Source organism: Equus asinus, chromosome 3 (assembly GCF_041296235.1).
Source record: "Equus asinus isolate D_3611 breed Donkey chromosome 3, EquAss-T2T_v2, whole genome shotgun sequence".
Classification (NCBI taxonomy): domain Eukaryota; kingdom Metazoa; phylum Chordata; class Mammalia; order Perissodactyla; family Equidae; genus Equus; species Equus asinus.
Window position 1 is genome coordinate 35,539,171 of NC_091792.1, and position 12,210 is coordinate 35,551,380.

Below are 12,210 nucleotides of genomic sequence, written 5' to 3' on the forward strand. Positions count from 1 at the left end.
TTCCTTCTACTATGTAAAGAAGAATGTAAGCAAGCTGCTCATTTATTTCAAAACACTCCTATTACTATTCCTTCTCTGTGATTCAGTGTACTAATTGCATCTAAACTTGTCTTTGTCAGTTAAACTCTACCACCTAGCCTCTACCCCTCTAGACTTCCATTTCCCACTGTAATCAGGAAATGCAAGTTTTGTAGCATCTCCTGCTATCTTCTCCGGATGTCAGAAGACAGCCACCACGCAGATGCCCTCTTGCCAATTTCCCCATTGCTTGGTGAAGAGAGTGTCCTCCAGACTTTCTACAGAGTATGATAAGTTGGTAGCAAGCTGGTTGCCAAGAACAGGGTTTAAAGAGTCAAATCAAGAAGCAGCCACTGCCACTAGGTTCTTCACAATGAACCCTGGAATGCTGCTACAAGACCGCGGCTGTACTGGACACCTCATTCTGCCTTCTAAGCATCGGAGAGGGCATTGCTGGAGGAACCTAATCACTATTTAGAACTTTAGCTACAAGGGGGTTTGAGAAATGTAGTTTCTAGCTGGGTGGTCACATGACTAGCTAAAATTCTTTTACTATAGCAAACAGGAAGAACCCATGTGGAGGGATAACCTTCCAGTCTGCCATACGCAGCTCTCCTTCTCTACTGGTTCCTTTCCATCAGCACTTATAAATATGCTCACAAGTTGTTGTTTTCTTCCATTTTGGAGGGAAAATAAAACTTTCCCTCATCTCCATATCCCCCTTTAACCGTTTTCCTCCCCTTATTCTATATAAATATATATCGTGAAAAAATTGTCCCCAAATACTTAGCAGTGGATGTAGGAAAGTCTGAATTCACCATAGGAAGGGAGCTCTAAATATTAATGTGCAATGTACAAAACTGACAGCTGTGGAATGATTGAAAGTTGAAGAATGTTTGTTCCAGTGTCAGGTCATTTTTTTTAACATCACTAGGTGTGGTAGGCAGAAAAATGGCCCCCCAAAGATGTCCATGTCCTAATTCCAGAGCCTGTGACTACGTTACCTTGCATGGCAGAAGGGATTTTGCAGCTGTCATTAAGGTTAATGCCTTTCAGATGAGATTATTTGGGATCATCTGGGAGGGCTCAGTCTAATCACATGGGTCCTTAAAAGTGTCAGATGAAGGAAAAAGAGGCAACTCTTGAAAGGGACTCACTCACTGTTGCTGGCTTTGAAGGTGGAGGAAGAAGACGAGGAATCAAGGAATGTGGACATCCTCCACAGGGTGTGGACAGCCCTCAGCTCAAAGCCAGCAAGGAAACGGGATCCTTAGTCCTACAACTTCAAGGGACTTTATTCTGCCAATGGCTTGAATGAGCAAGGAAAGAGATTCTCCCTAGAGCCTTCAGAAAGGAGTGTCACCCTGCCAACTCCTGGGTTTTAGCTCATGGAGGTCCATGTCAGACTTCGGACCTTCAAAACTGTGAGATAATAAATAAATATATATGACCTAAGCCATTAAGTTTGTGGTCATTTGTTATGGCAGCAGCAGAAAATACATCAAGCAAGGTACTTTTTCTACTTAAGTCTTCCTTCCTGGGGACACTGATTACAAAGCCAGGGTCCCTGAGAATAGGGGGAGTGGAAAAGCTCAGTTCTGGGACAATTGCCTGACTCATATTCTGACTTAAAAAGGGTTCTAAGGAGAGTGTTAAGCAAGAAGGAAGAAAAGAAAGACACTGCTCTCCTGTTTTCCTCTCCTTTCCCAAATGAGAAAATTGGAAAGCACAGATGATAGGATTTACACTACAGAAGCAAAAACTGTCTAGTTCTACCTCTACCTACTAAAGACGATATAAAAATAGAAGCACTGATTACATCGCCCAAGCCTGGGGATTCCCTTCAGAGCTATGGGTGCACAGAACGCTCATTGTGTAGTGCAGGAGAGGAGTTAATTCTCACCCCACCCCATATCCTACCTGTGTCAAACCACACAGGACATGTGCTCCTCAGTTTACGTTTACACAGGGGCAATCGACAGCCTGAAACGTGTGAGAAAAGTAAGAGAGAAAACTCAAGCTCCACAGAGAGCTCGCCTCACATCTGAAGAAGAAAATTATTCTTCCACACTGGGACAAAATTCCCCCCTAAATTCTCCTTACCTCATGCAAGTCAAAGCCTTCTTTCTATGGGGATCACCAAAGTCTAGCATCTGATGTTCAAATAAATGACCTATCAATTTTTTAATCCTAAAATAATTTGTCTCAGTATAAAAATATTTGTCCTCTCTCACATTTTTTATAATGCACAGAATCTTCTTCTTAATCAGAAATAGCATCTCTCCCAAATCTTCTGAATTATCTAGTTTTGAATCTGTTACTTAGTTATTAAGATTTTTCATTCTTTTTTTCTTCTTCTTCTTCTTCTCCCCAAAGCCCCCCAGTACATAGTTTTATATTCTCGTTGTAGGTCCTTCTGGTTGTGCTATGTGGGACGCTGCCTCAGCACAGCGTGATAAGCGGTGCTATGTCCGTGCCCAGGATCCGAAGTGGTGAAACCCTGGGCCACAGAAGCAGAGCGCGAGAACTTAACCACTCAGCCAAGGGGCCAGTCCCAGGTTTTTCATTCTTTTTAAGCCTGTAACTTGATATTACAGAAATATCACTTAAATCAGCCTGAAAATAAAACATCAATGGAGATAAGGAGAAAAAAAAACTTCCCCACCAGACAGAATTACAGGAAAGATCATCCAGTGAGTAATAATTTATAGAAAAGGTAATTTATTATTTACTATGCAAGTTGTTTGAACCATTCACAGTATCTTCTTCACTTGACTGACAAAGGACAACACACACTACTAAGGATTATCAGGTGGCTTAAGATACTTTATCACCTTCCTTGGGAGGAAACTAGAGAGCCTTATAGTCATTTACCCAGTAATTCTAGTAACACACTTTTGAAGACAAGGGCAAATGTTCTATTCATTTAAATATTTATTTCAGTAGTTTAAACAAAGAGCCTTTATAAAGAAAATCCAATAAAAGTTAATGTACTAGGGGAATAAACCTGAATCAAGAATGTAAAAATTAAATCTATAAGCAAAGATAGCCATCAGAAATTAGTAGGCAAGCCCTGGAAATGCGGGGAGCAGTATCTGGGATTAAAAAAGAAGTAAGGCCAAGGACGGGGCAAGTCCAAGTCAGAAACACAGGTAAAAGACCCTGGGACTGCAACTCCCAAACTGTGTGCTGAGGGGCCCCAGGGCTCTGGAGCGAACTCACAGAGGCACCGTGGGATATTTTAAATTTTTGAAAGGAACACAGAAGCAATTGTCAGACATTATATGAATATCTATGATTAGGTTGTTTGGACATAATTACTTAATACACAGAACTATTATATATTTCTTTGGCTCAAGGACACCATGAAAAATTACTGAGGGGCCGGTCCTGTGGCTGAGTGGTTAAGTTCGTGTGCTCTACTTTGGCAGCTCAGGGTTTGGAACCTGGGGGTGGACATGGCACCGCTCGTTATGCCACGTTGAGGCAGCGTCCCACACGCCACAACTAGAGGGACCCACAACTAAAAATGTACAACTATGAACTGGGGGGATTTGGGGAGAAAAAAACAAGCAGGAAAAAAAAGAAGATTGGCAACAGTTGTTAGCTCTGGTGCCAATCTTTAAAAAAAAAATTACTAAGATTCTAAGGGTGCCAAGAAACTAGAAAGCTTGGGAATATCTGCCTTAGGGAGATTCTAGGGTTCGAAGGACATAGCCTGCTCAGAGTAGAATCAGAAAAGCAGATCCAAAATGGAAATGACAGCACCTCCAGCCTCTACACACCTAATTATACATGGTAGGGCCTTTTCTTTCACCCCATCCTGGCTCTTATTACTCTGAATTTACTGCAGGATCCCTATAAAATCAGTAAATCTTGCTTTTAAATCAGTGATTCTTACTCTGACTTACTAACAAAAACAATCATGATTTTTCGGTGTTGGTTAGCAGACTGAGCAACTAGACCTCCCCAAATATTTAGTGTGAGAAAGCCTACTAAAATTTAAATATTTTCCAAGTGAAAAAATGAACAGACTTTAGGTTAAGATTCATTCAGCAACTTCATAAGAGCCCATTATCAAAGTTTTAGAATTTACTCTAAATTAGGGCTTGGCAAGCTTTTTCTGTAGAAGGCTAGATAGTAAATATTTTTAAATATTCTTAATTTTTTTTTACGACCCTAAAAATGTACAAGCCAAATTAAAAGCAGTGGGTATATGCACATTGTTGTCAACCAATCTTGAGATCTTTTCACATCTTGCAAAAGTGAAACTCTATACCCATGAAATAAAAACTCCCCATTTCCCCTTGTACACTCTTGGAGAAAATAATCCATAACCAATCTAAAAATCAAAATTGGGGTGAGTTTATTCTGAGCCAGATCTGAGGACCATATAGTCCAGCAGAGTCCTTTCACAATGGAATGGAGCACTCCAAAGAAGTGGGGGTTGGCAGAGTGGTTATATACCACTAAAGAGCAGGTATCACATATGATTGGAATGTCCCTTTTACAATAGTCATGAGATTGCTTTGCTGGCACAGCATTTCACACAGCAATTGATGAACGCAGCAGGTGGCAGGGCTGTAGTCTCGAACTGGGTGGTCACAAGGTGAATGTAGCAGGCCTGCAATCAATCCCTAGCCTAGGGAGAGATCCTTATCCTTAAGGAAATGCCAATGTCGGGGAAGTTACATCCTTATCTTTAAGGGTATTGTTCTTGTCTTTGGGACATAGTAAATACTTATATACAGCATATATACAATGCATGGTCAAGGGCCACATTAGTCCTTTCTGGAAAAACAAGTTCAGGCTGAGTCAGTTTTACACCAAATGGCTTCTTCATACACTCCAGTATATCCTATTGCTTGCCATTTATTTATCAACACCAAAGTACCTAGCAGCATTGGACACCAGTGGGGATTGAAAGGAGGGCTCTGTGGGCAGAGTCAAAAGCAATGGAGAAGAATCACATCCATACCTCATCCTCCAGGTACATACACCAATATTCATAGTAGCATTATTCACAATAAGCAAAAGGTGGAAACCCAAATGCCCATAGACATATAAATGGATAAATAACATGATATATACATACAATGGAATATATTATTCAGCCTTAAAAAAGAAGGAAATTCTCATCAATTCTCATATAAACATTGTACTAAGTGAAATACACCAGATCCAAAAGAACATGTCAATGAAAATAACCCATAACCAATCTATAAATGAAAATTTGGGAGAGTTTATTCTGAGCTAAAATGTGAGGACCATGGCCCAGGGCCTTTCTTCCCAAAGGAAGAAAGGGCACCAAAGAAGTGAGGTATACAGAGTGGTTATATACCCCCAAACAGGATGTTTCACATATGATTGAAATGTCCCTTTTACAATAGTCTGGAGACTGCTCTGTCGGCACAGCGATTGATGGAAACAGCAGGTGGGTCTGCTGTCTCGGTGGACACAGCAGAGGGACAGGTTTGTTGTCTTGAGCTGGGTAGTCACAGGTGAGCGCAGCAATCAGTTCCTAGCCTAAGGAAAGATGCTTAATCTTTAAGGAAATGTCAACATTGGGAGGGGGAGGGAAGTTGCACCTTTATCTCAAGGGCCTTTGTTCTTGTCATAGGAAATGTCTAAAGCAGATATACAATGCATGCTCAATAGCCATGGGTCAGGCCCTTTTGGAAAAACAAGGTCAGGTTGAATTAGGTTTACACCAAATGGCTTCCTCATATACTCCAATATATCCTATTGCTTGCCATTTCTATTTGTCAGACAAATATGTGTGACTCCACTTCTATGAAGTACTTAGAACAAATCCATAGAGACAGAAAGTAGAGTAGCGGTTACCAGGGACTCGGGGGAAAGGGGAATAGGGAGTTGTGTTTAATGAGCACAGAGTTTGAGTTTGGGACGATGAAAAGGTTCCAGAGATGGATAGTGGTGATGGTTGCACAACAATATGAATGTACTTAACGCCGTTGAATTGTTCACTTAAAAATGGTTAAAATGGTAAATTTTATGTTATGTGTATTTTACCACAATAAAAAAAAGAAATATAAAAACTGTTCCTAGCGGGGCTGGCCCCATGGCCGAGTGGTTAAGTTCGCGCACTCCGCTGCAGGCGGCCCAGTGTTTTGTTGGTTCAAATTCTGGGCGCGGACGTGGCACTGCTCATCAAACCACGCTGAGGCAGCGTCCCACATGCCACAACTAGAAGGACCCACAACGAAGAATATACAACTATGTACTGGGGGGCTTTGGGGAGAAAAAGGAAAAAAATAAAATCTTAAAAAAAAAAAACAAAACTGTTCCTAGCTCTTGGGCCATACAGAAACAGACTGCAGACCACAATTGGGTTGCAGGCTATAGTTTTTTCTGAATCATAAGGCCCACTAAACAGAATGAACAAAATGACATGAAATACTCAAAAAATTTCCCAAGTCATAATTCCTTTTTATTTCAACATGAACATGCTAAATGTATTTTCATATTTAATATATTTATTACATCTACCAAAATTTATAAATGGAACTATAGTATTTATCTACCAAAAAGTATTTGAGAGGAGTCTCTTTAAGATGAAGTAGAATGTATATAAATATAGACGTGCAGACATATAGAGATATGGTGATAACTACAAGTATGGACAGCTTTGGCTGTTATAGATGTAGAGAGGTATACAGCGGGTAGAGAGGAATAATCAATGAAGCTTAAATGCAGTCTGAAAGACGTAGTAGGTAAAGCTGAAACTTAATGGGCAAAAATACTCAGTTTCAAACTTCAGATCTGAAAGTTTGATATTATAGCTTGTACCCCTTTTATTTTCTTCCCCACTCATTTGGTGCATAGTAGACCATTCTCCCTCCCATTTTGGGGGAGGAGAGAAAATGACACATTACAAAATTAAGCAAACTATTAAGATCTGCTCAGATCTCTTTCCTGCATTCTTGCAAACTTTAAATCTAAAATTCACTAACTCTTTGATCGGTTAGCCCAATCTCAGATTCTGAAGGCAACATGTTCCTAAAAGAGAAAAACTCAAGTCACCTTATCTGAGCTCAAAGTCAGCTTTAGGCAATAAAATCACTCTAAACAAGAAGCCTCTTTCGGATTAGGTAGAGACTATATAAACACATAGACAAAAGACATTGTTTCATTTATCTATTCACTGGAACAGATGCATAACAACCAACCCTAAACTCAGTGAAGTAAAAAGATCATTTCATTATGCTCTAGATTCTTTTTTTTCTAAGGCTTTATTTTTTTTAGAGTTTTAGGTTTACAACAAAACTGAGAGAAAGGTACAGATAATTCCTATATACCCCCCACCCCCACACATGCAGCCTCTGCCATTATCAGCATTATTCACCAGAATGATACATTTTTTACCAAAGATGAACCAAACTGACACACCATAATCACCCAAAGTCCATAGTTTAACTTAGGGTTCACTCTTGGTGTTGTACATTCTATAGGTTTGGACAAAAGTTTAACGATGTATATTCATCATTATAATATCATATATAATATTTCCACTGCCCTAAAAATCCTCTGTGCTCTGCCTATTCATCCCTAACCCCCACCACCCAACAATCTGACAACCACTGATCTTTTTATCGTCGCTATAATTTTGCCTTTTCTAGAATGTCATATAGCTGGAAGCATACAGATGTAGCCTTTTCAGATTGGCTTCTTTCACTTAGTGATATGCTTTTAAGTTCTTCCATGTCTTTTCATAGCCTGATAGCTCAATTCTTTTTAGCACTGAATAATATTCCATTGTCTGAATGTACCACAGTCGTTTTTTTTTAATTTTTACTTTTTTTTTTTTTTGGAAGAAGATTAGCTCTGAGCTAACATCCAATCCCCCTCTTTTCTTTCTTTCTTTCTTTTTTTTTTTTTTTTTTTGCTGAGGAAGACTGGCCCTGAGCTAACATCTGTGCCCATCTTCCTCTATTTGTTATGTGGGATGCCTGCCACAGCATGGCTTGATAAGTGGTACATAGGTCCACGCCCGGGATGTGAACTGGCGAACCCTGGGCCACTGAAGCAGAGCACACAAACGTAACTGCTGTACCAGGCCAGCCCCAAATCACAGTTTATTAATCCATTTATCTACTGAAGGACATCTTGGTTGCTCTCAAGTTTTGGCAATTATGAATAAAGCGGCTATAAACATCTGTGTGCGGGTTTTTGTGTGGACATAAATTTTTAGGTCCTTTGGGTAAATAGGAAGTAGTGTGATTGCTGGGTCATATGGTTAGAATGTGTTTCATTTTGTAAGAAACCGTCAAACTGTTTTCCAAAGTAGCTGTACCATTTTGCATTCCCACCAGCAATGCATGATTGTCATATGCCATTGTTTTAATTTGCATTTCCTTGATGACACATCATGTGGAGCATCTTTTCATCTGCTTATTTGCCATCTATATGTCTCCTTTAGCAAGGTCTGTTAAGGTCCTTGGCTTATTTTTTGAGTTTTGTTTTCCTACTGTTGAGTTTTAAGGGTTCTTTGTATACTTTAGATGTCTTTATCAAATGCATCTTTTGCAAATATTTTCTCTCAGTCTGCGTCTTTTCTTCTAATTCTCTTGAGCTCATGGATTCTCCAGGTTATTCACATGAAATTTTCACAAATGAAGTATATATGGGGTAGCTATTCTGGCCTGAAATGAAGCCTGACTTATGGCCTATCAAACATACATTGTACATCTGCTTTAACCATTAAAGAATGCATTAAACAACACCTCAAAGTAAAAGAATTCACTCTTTGAAGATAAGAATGCATATTTCCCCTCCTACAACACCAGTATGGGTAATGCCCATAACAGTACTCCTGAAGATAAGTTCCTTTTCCCAGACACAGGGTCATGTTGACCTGCTAATTTGCCACTGAATATCTCTTTGAAACTTTGATGAATATGTATCCCGGGCATGTTAAATATTTCTTTGTTCTAAAAAGGTATAAAACTGTACTGAAAACCATGCTTCTCTGGAACACTTTCTTCCTTTGTGGAGACTGCCTTCCTGGATTATGGTCCTCAGCCTGGCTCAAGTAAAGGTCACCTTATCTCTCTTTTCTATAGATTAGTTACTGATTATTTTCCTGTCCATTAGGAATTAACTCAAGGTAGAGCAGGATGGCTCTGATCCACAGTCTAGGGCCTCAGCTGGGAAGACTCAAACGGCTGAAGGGTGACTCCAATGGCCAGGAGCTGGAATTTGTTTCTCCACTCACATGACTGACATCTGAGCTGGGCTAAGTTGAGGGCTGGGCTCAGCTGTGACTGTCAATCAGCGTATCTTCAAGAGGCCTCTCTGTGTGTCTTGGGCTTTTTCACAGCACACCGGCCTCAGGTAGTAAGACTTCTTACATGATGGCTAAACATTCCAAAAGTAAGTGTTCCAACAGATGAGGTGGAGTTGCATGGCCTTTTATGACCTGACCTCTTAAGTTACATATGGTGACTATGATCACTTTCACTATATACTATTGGTCAAATCAGTCATAAGCCCACCCAGATTTAAGAGGAAGGGATACAGAGTCGATCATTTTATGGGAAGAGTATCAAAGAAGTTGCAGCCATGTTTTAAAACCACGATGGACATACATATATAGAGATATGGAAATATATGCCAAAGGGTTAACAGTGCCTATCTCCCAAGATCCTTCAAAGTGAATTTCATTAATCTATTATTTTAAGTCAGACTAATCCAAACATATCCTCCATGGATGGCAAAATTCCATCTACCTATTTTCATGTGATATAATAACAAGCAGAAACTTCATTTTATCTACATAAATTGCATCAGGAATGAGTAAGAGATTGCTTTTGACCATATAACCATCTGCCAGTTATAACCGTTTCTTATTTTCCAAATGCTGTGAAGCTCAGATCCACCCTCAGGCTTAGGCTAAGTCATATCCAGAAAGAATACAGAGAATACCCATAGCAAGTAAAGCCGGTAGATTAGGATCCCGCCAGTATTATGATTGCAGAAATCAGTGGCCATTTCCTATCTCAGAGATTACTAAACTTCAGGATTTCACGGGCCAAGAAAATTTCAGAAATAAACCAAATGGGAGCAAATAAAGTCACAAACTTTTTATTCACCAAAGCAAGAACATTTAGAAAACAACTACTCTTTAGCTATCGTCACAAAAAAGAAATACAATGGACAGTTTCAGAATAAAGCACAATCTTTAAGAGTGAGTAAGCTTGACTAAATGAACAATTCACTATATATATATTTTTTCTCATTTCTCTGATCTGCAGAAACTTCACTATAGATGAACCCTCGCTCACAAGTGGTGTGGGAAACCACTTATACATCTGATATTCTGGTTTCTTCCCTCCCTTGCTTTATGCCAATGGTTCTAGAACTTTACCTTGCTCCTAGGAACTCAGTCTAAAAAGACAGAAAGAAATAAATGATTATAACACAACATGAGTGCCGTAAGGATACAGGGGTGAAAAACATCAAGGAAGGTTTCACAAATTAGGTGAAAAAGGTTTTCCCATGAGAAAGAACAGGGAAGATTATTATACGTGGCAATGACAGTGTGGCTGAAAGCACAGAGACAATGTATGCAGTATATCCAAGGAAGACTATATTGTGTACCAAAAAAGTAAGTAGTGGTTCTACTTGGTTGTAGAGTAAGGGTTACTTTTCTATTCTTTATTCTTCTATTTTCCGAAATTTAACAATGAAGTAAGCATTAATTTAGCGATCAGGAAGTTAAAGAACCACTATTTCAATTTTGTAGGTTAGTTCAGGAAACAGAGACAAAAGGCTTATTTCCATTTAAGAAAGCAGTTTGGGGCCAGCTGGCGGCGCAGCAGTTAAGTTCGCAGATTCTGCATCCTGGGGTTCACTGGTTTGGATCCCAGGTACGGACATACGCACCGCTTGAGAAGCCAGGCTGTGACAGGCGTCCCACATATAAAAAAAGGTAGAGAAAGATGGGCAGGGATGTTAGCTCAAGGCCAGTCTTCCTCAGCAAAGAGGAGGATTGGCAGCAGATGTTAGCTAAGGGCTAATCCTCCTCAACAACCACCAAAAAAAAAGCACTTTGTATTAAAAGAGGCTAGGTTGTAAAATTGGATGTTAAAGATTTGGAAGAGGGATGCAGAAATCAAGCTCTCGACTTTTGCTAGGACAGAGGACAATGGGGAAGATAACATTCCCTCAGTGCCTCTGTGAGAATCCTGGCTGGTTGTACTCAATACATACCGCAGGCCTTCCTGTCCCTATGGTCATTAGCCAGAATTCTCAGGTGGCAGGTGCTACCTGACAGGTCAAATGCTTAGCAGCACCTTTGGAGTCAGAGATCAAGCTTAGAATCCCAGCTCTACCACTATCTCAATGAGCTCGGGCAAATTACTTAACCAGTTGAATCTGTTTTCTCATCCGTAAAATGAAAAACTGCCTACCTTTCCGCATTTTTGCGCAGATCAACTGATACAATGTAGGTAAAGAATAGTATAGTGCCTCCCCTCAGAAAATGACAATTATAACACAGGACACATTTGTATATCTAACTGAGAAGTAGATATTTATTTGCTCTATTGGTTTAGAAAGGCTTTAAGATCCCATTCACCATTTGCTTGCTCTATGGGTTTAGCTAAAAGGTTTAAGCACATAAAATGTCAGTTGGAACGTCAACCTTTTGAAACAAATGTGTGCGAGTTTCTAACACAAATTCCAAATGCAGAAAGGATATTCGTATTTGCAGTTGCTTCCGACATTAAGCTATTTTTAGAGCGATCTTTCTGCAGGATCCAGAAATAACTAAGTGGCCTTACACCTAGATTATAGCAACTGATAGAAAACCAGGCAGGCGTTTCCCATTCTCGGTCTTATTCCAGCTGGCTCCAGTATCTGCTCCCAGAGAGAATCGGAGATCTTTAGCGCAGAAAAAGTTTCAGCCCTAAAGTACCTGCCTCTTACCCAGGCTTCCTTAAAGCAGGATTATAGTCAGCAGAGGAATGTAGTAGATGTTCCTCAAGTTTTCTCAACCAATTCTTGCAGCTTCCACAAGCCTTCTCACGGGCCGTTGGGCCCCGCGGCAACAAATGCAACAACTTTAATCCACCTCCTCTTCCAACTTTCTAACCCTGATCCGCACCCTTAAAGCCCCGCCCCTCGCAAATGACCAATCAGAGAGCGTGAAGTGTGCCGGATGGGGCGGGC

At 40.1% G+C, this 12,210-nt stretch overlaps 1 long non-coding RNA gene across 1 annotated transcript in view; it reads right to left on the bottom strand.

Moving 5' to 3' along the window:
• Positions 1-12,116, bottom strand: part of LOC123284518 (uncharacterized) — a 74,903-nt gene extending 62,787 nt beyond the window's left edge. Inside the window, exon 1 of the long non-coding RNA XR_011501949.1 lies at positions 11,968-12,116. This is a non-coding gene — a long non-coding RNA (uncharacterized lncRNA). The remainder of the gene's footprint in view (positions 1-11,967) is intronic.
• Positions 12,117-12,210: the final 94 nt, after the last annotated feature.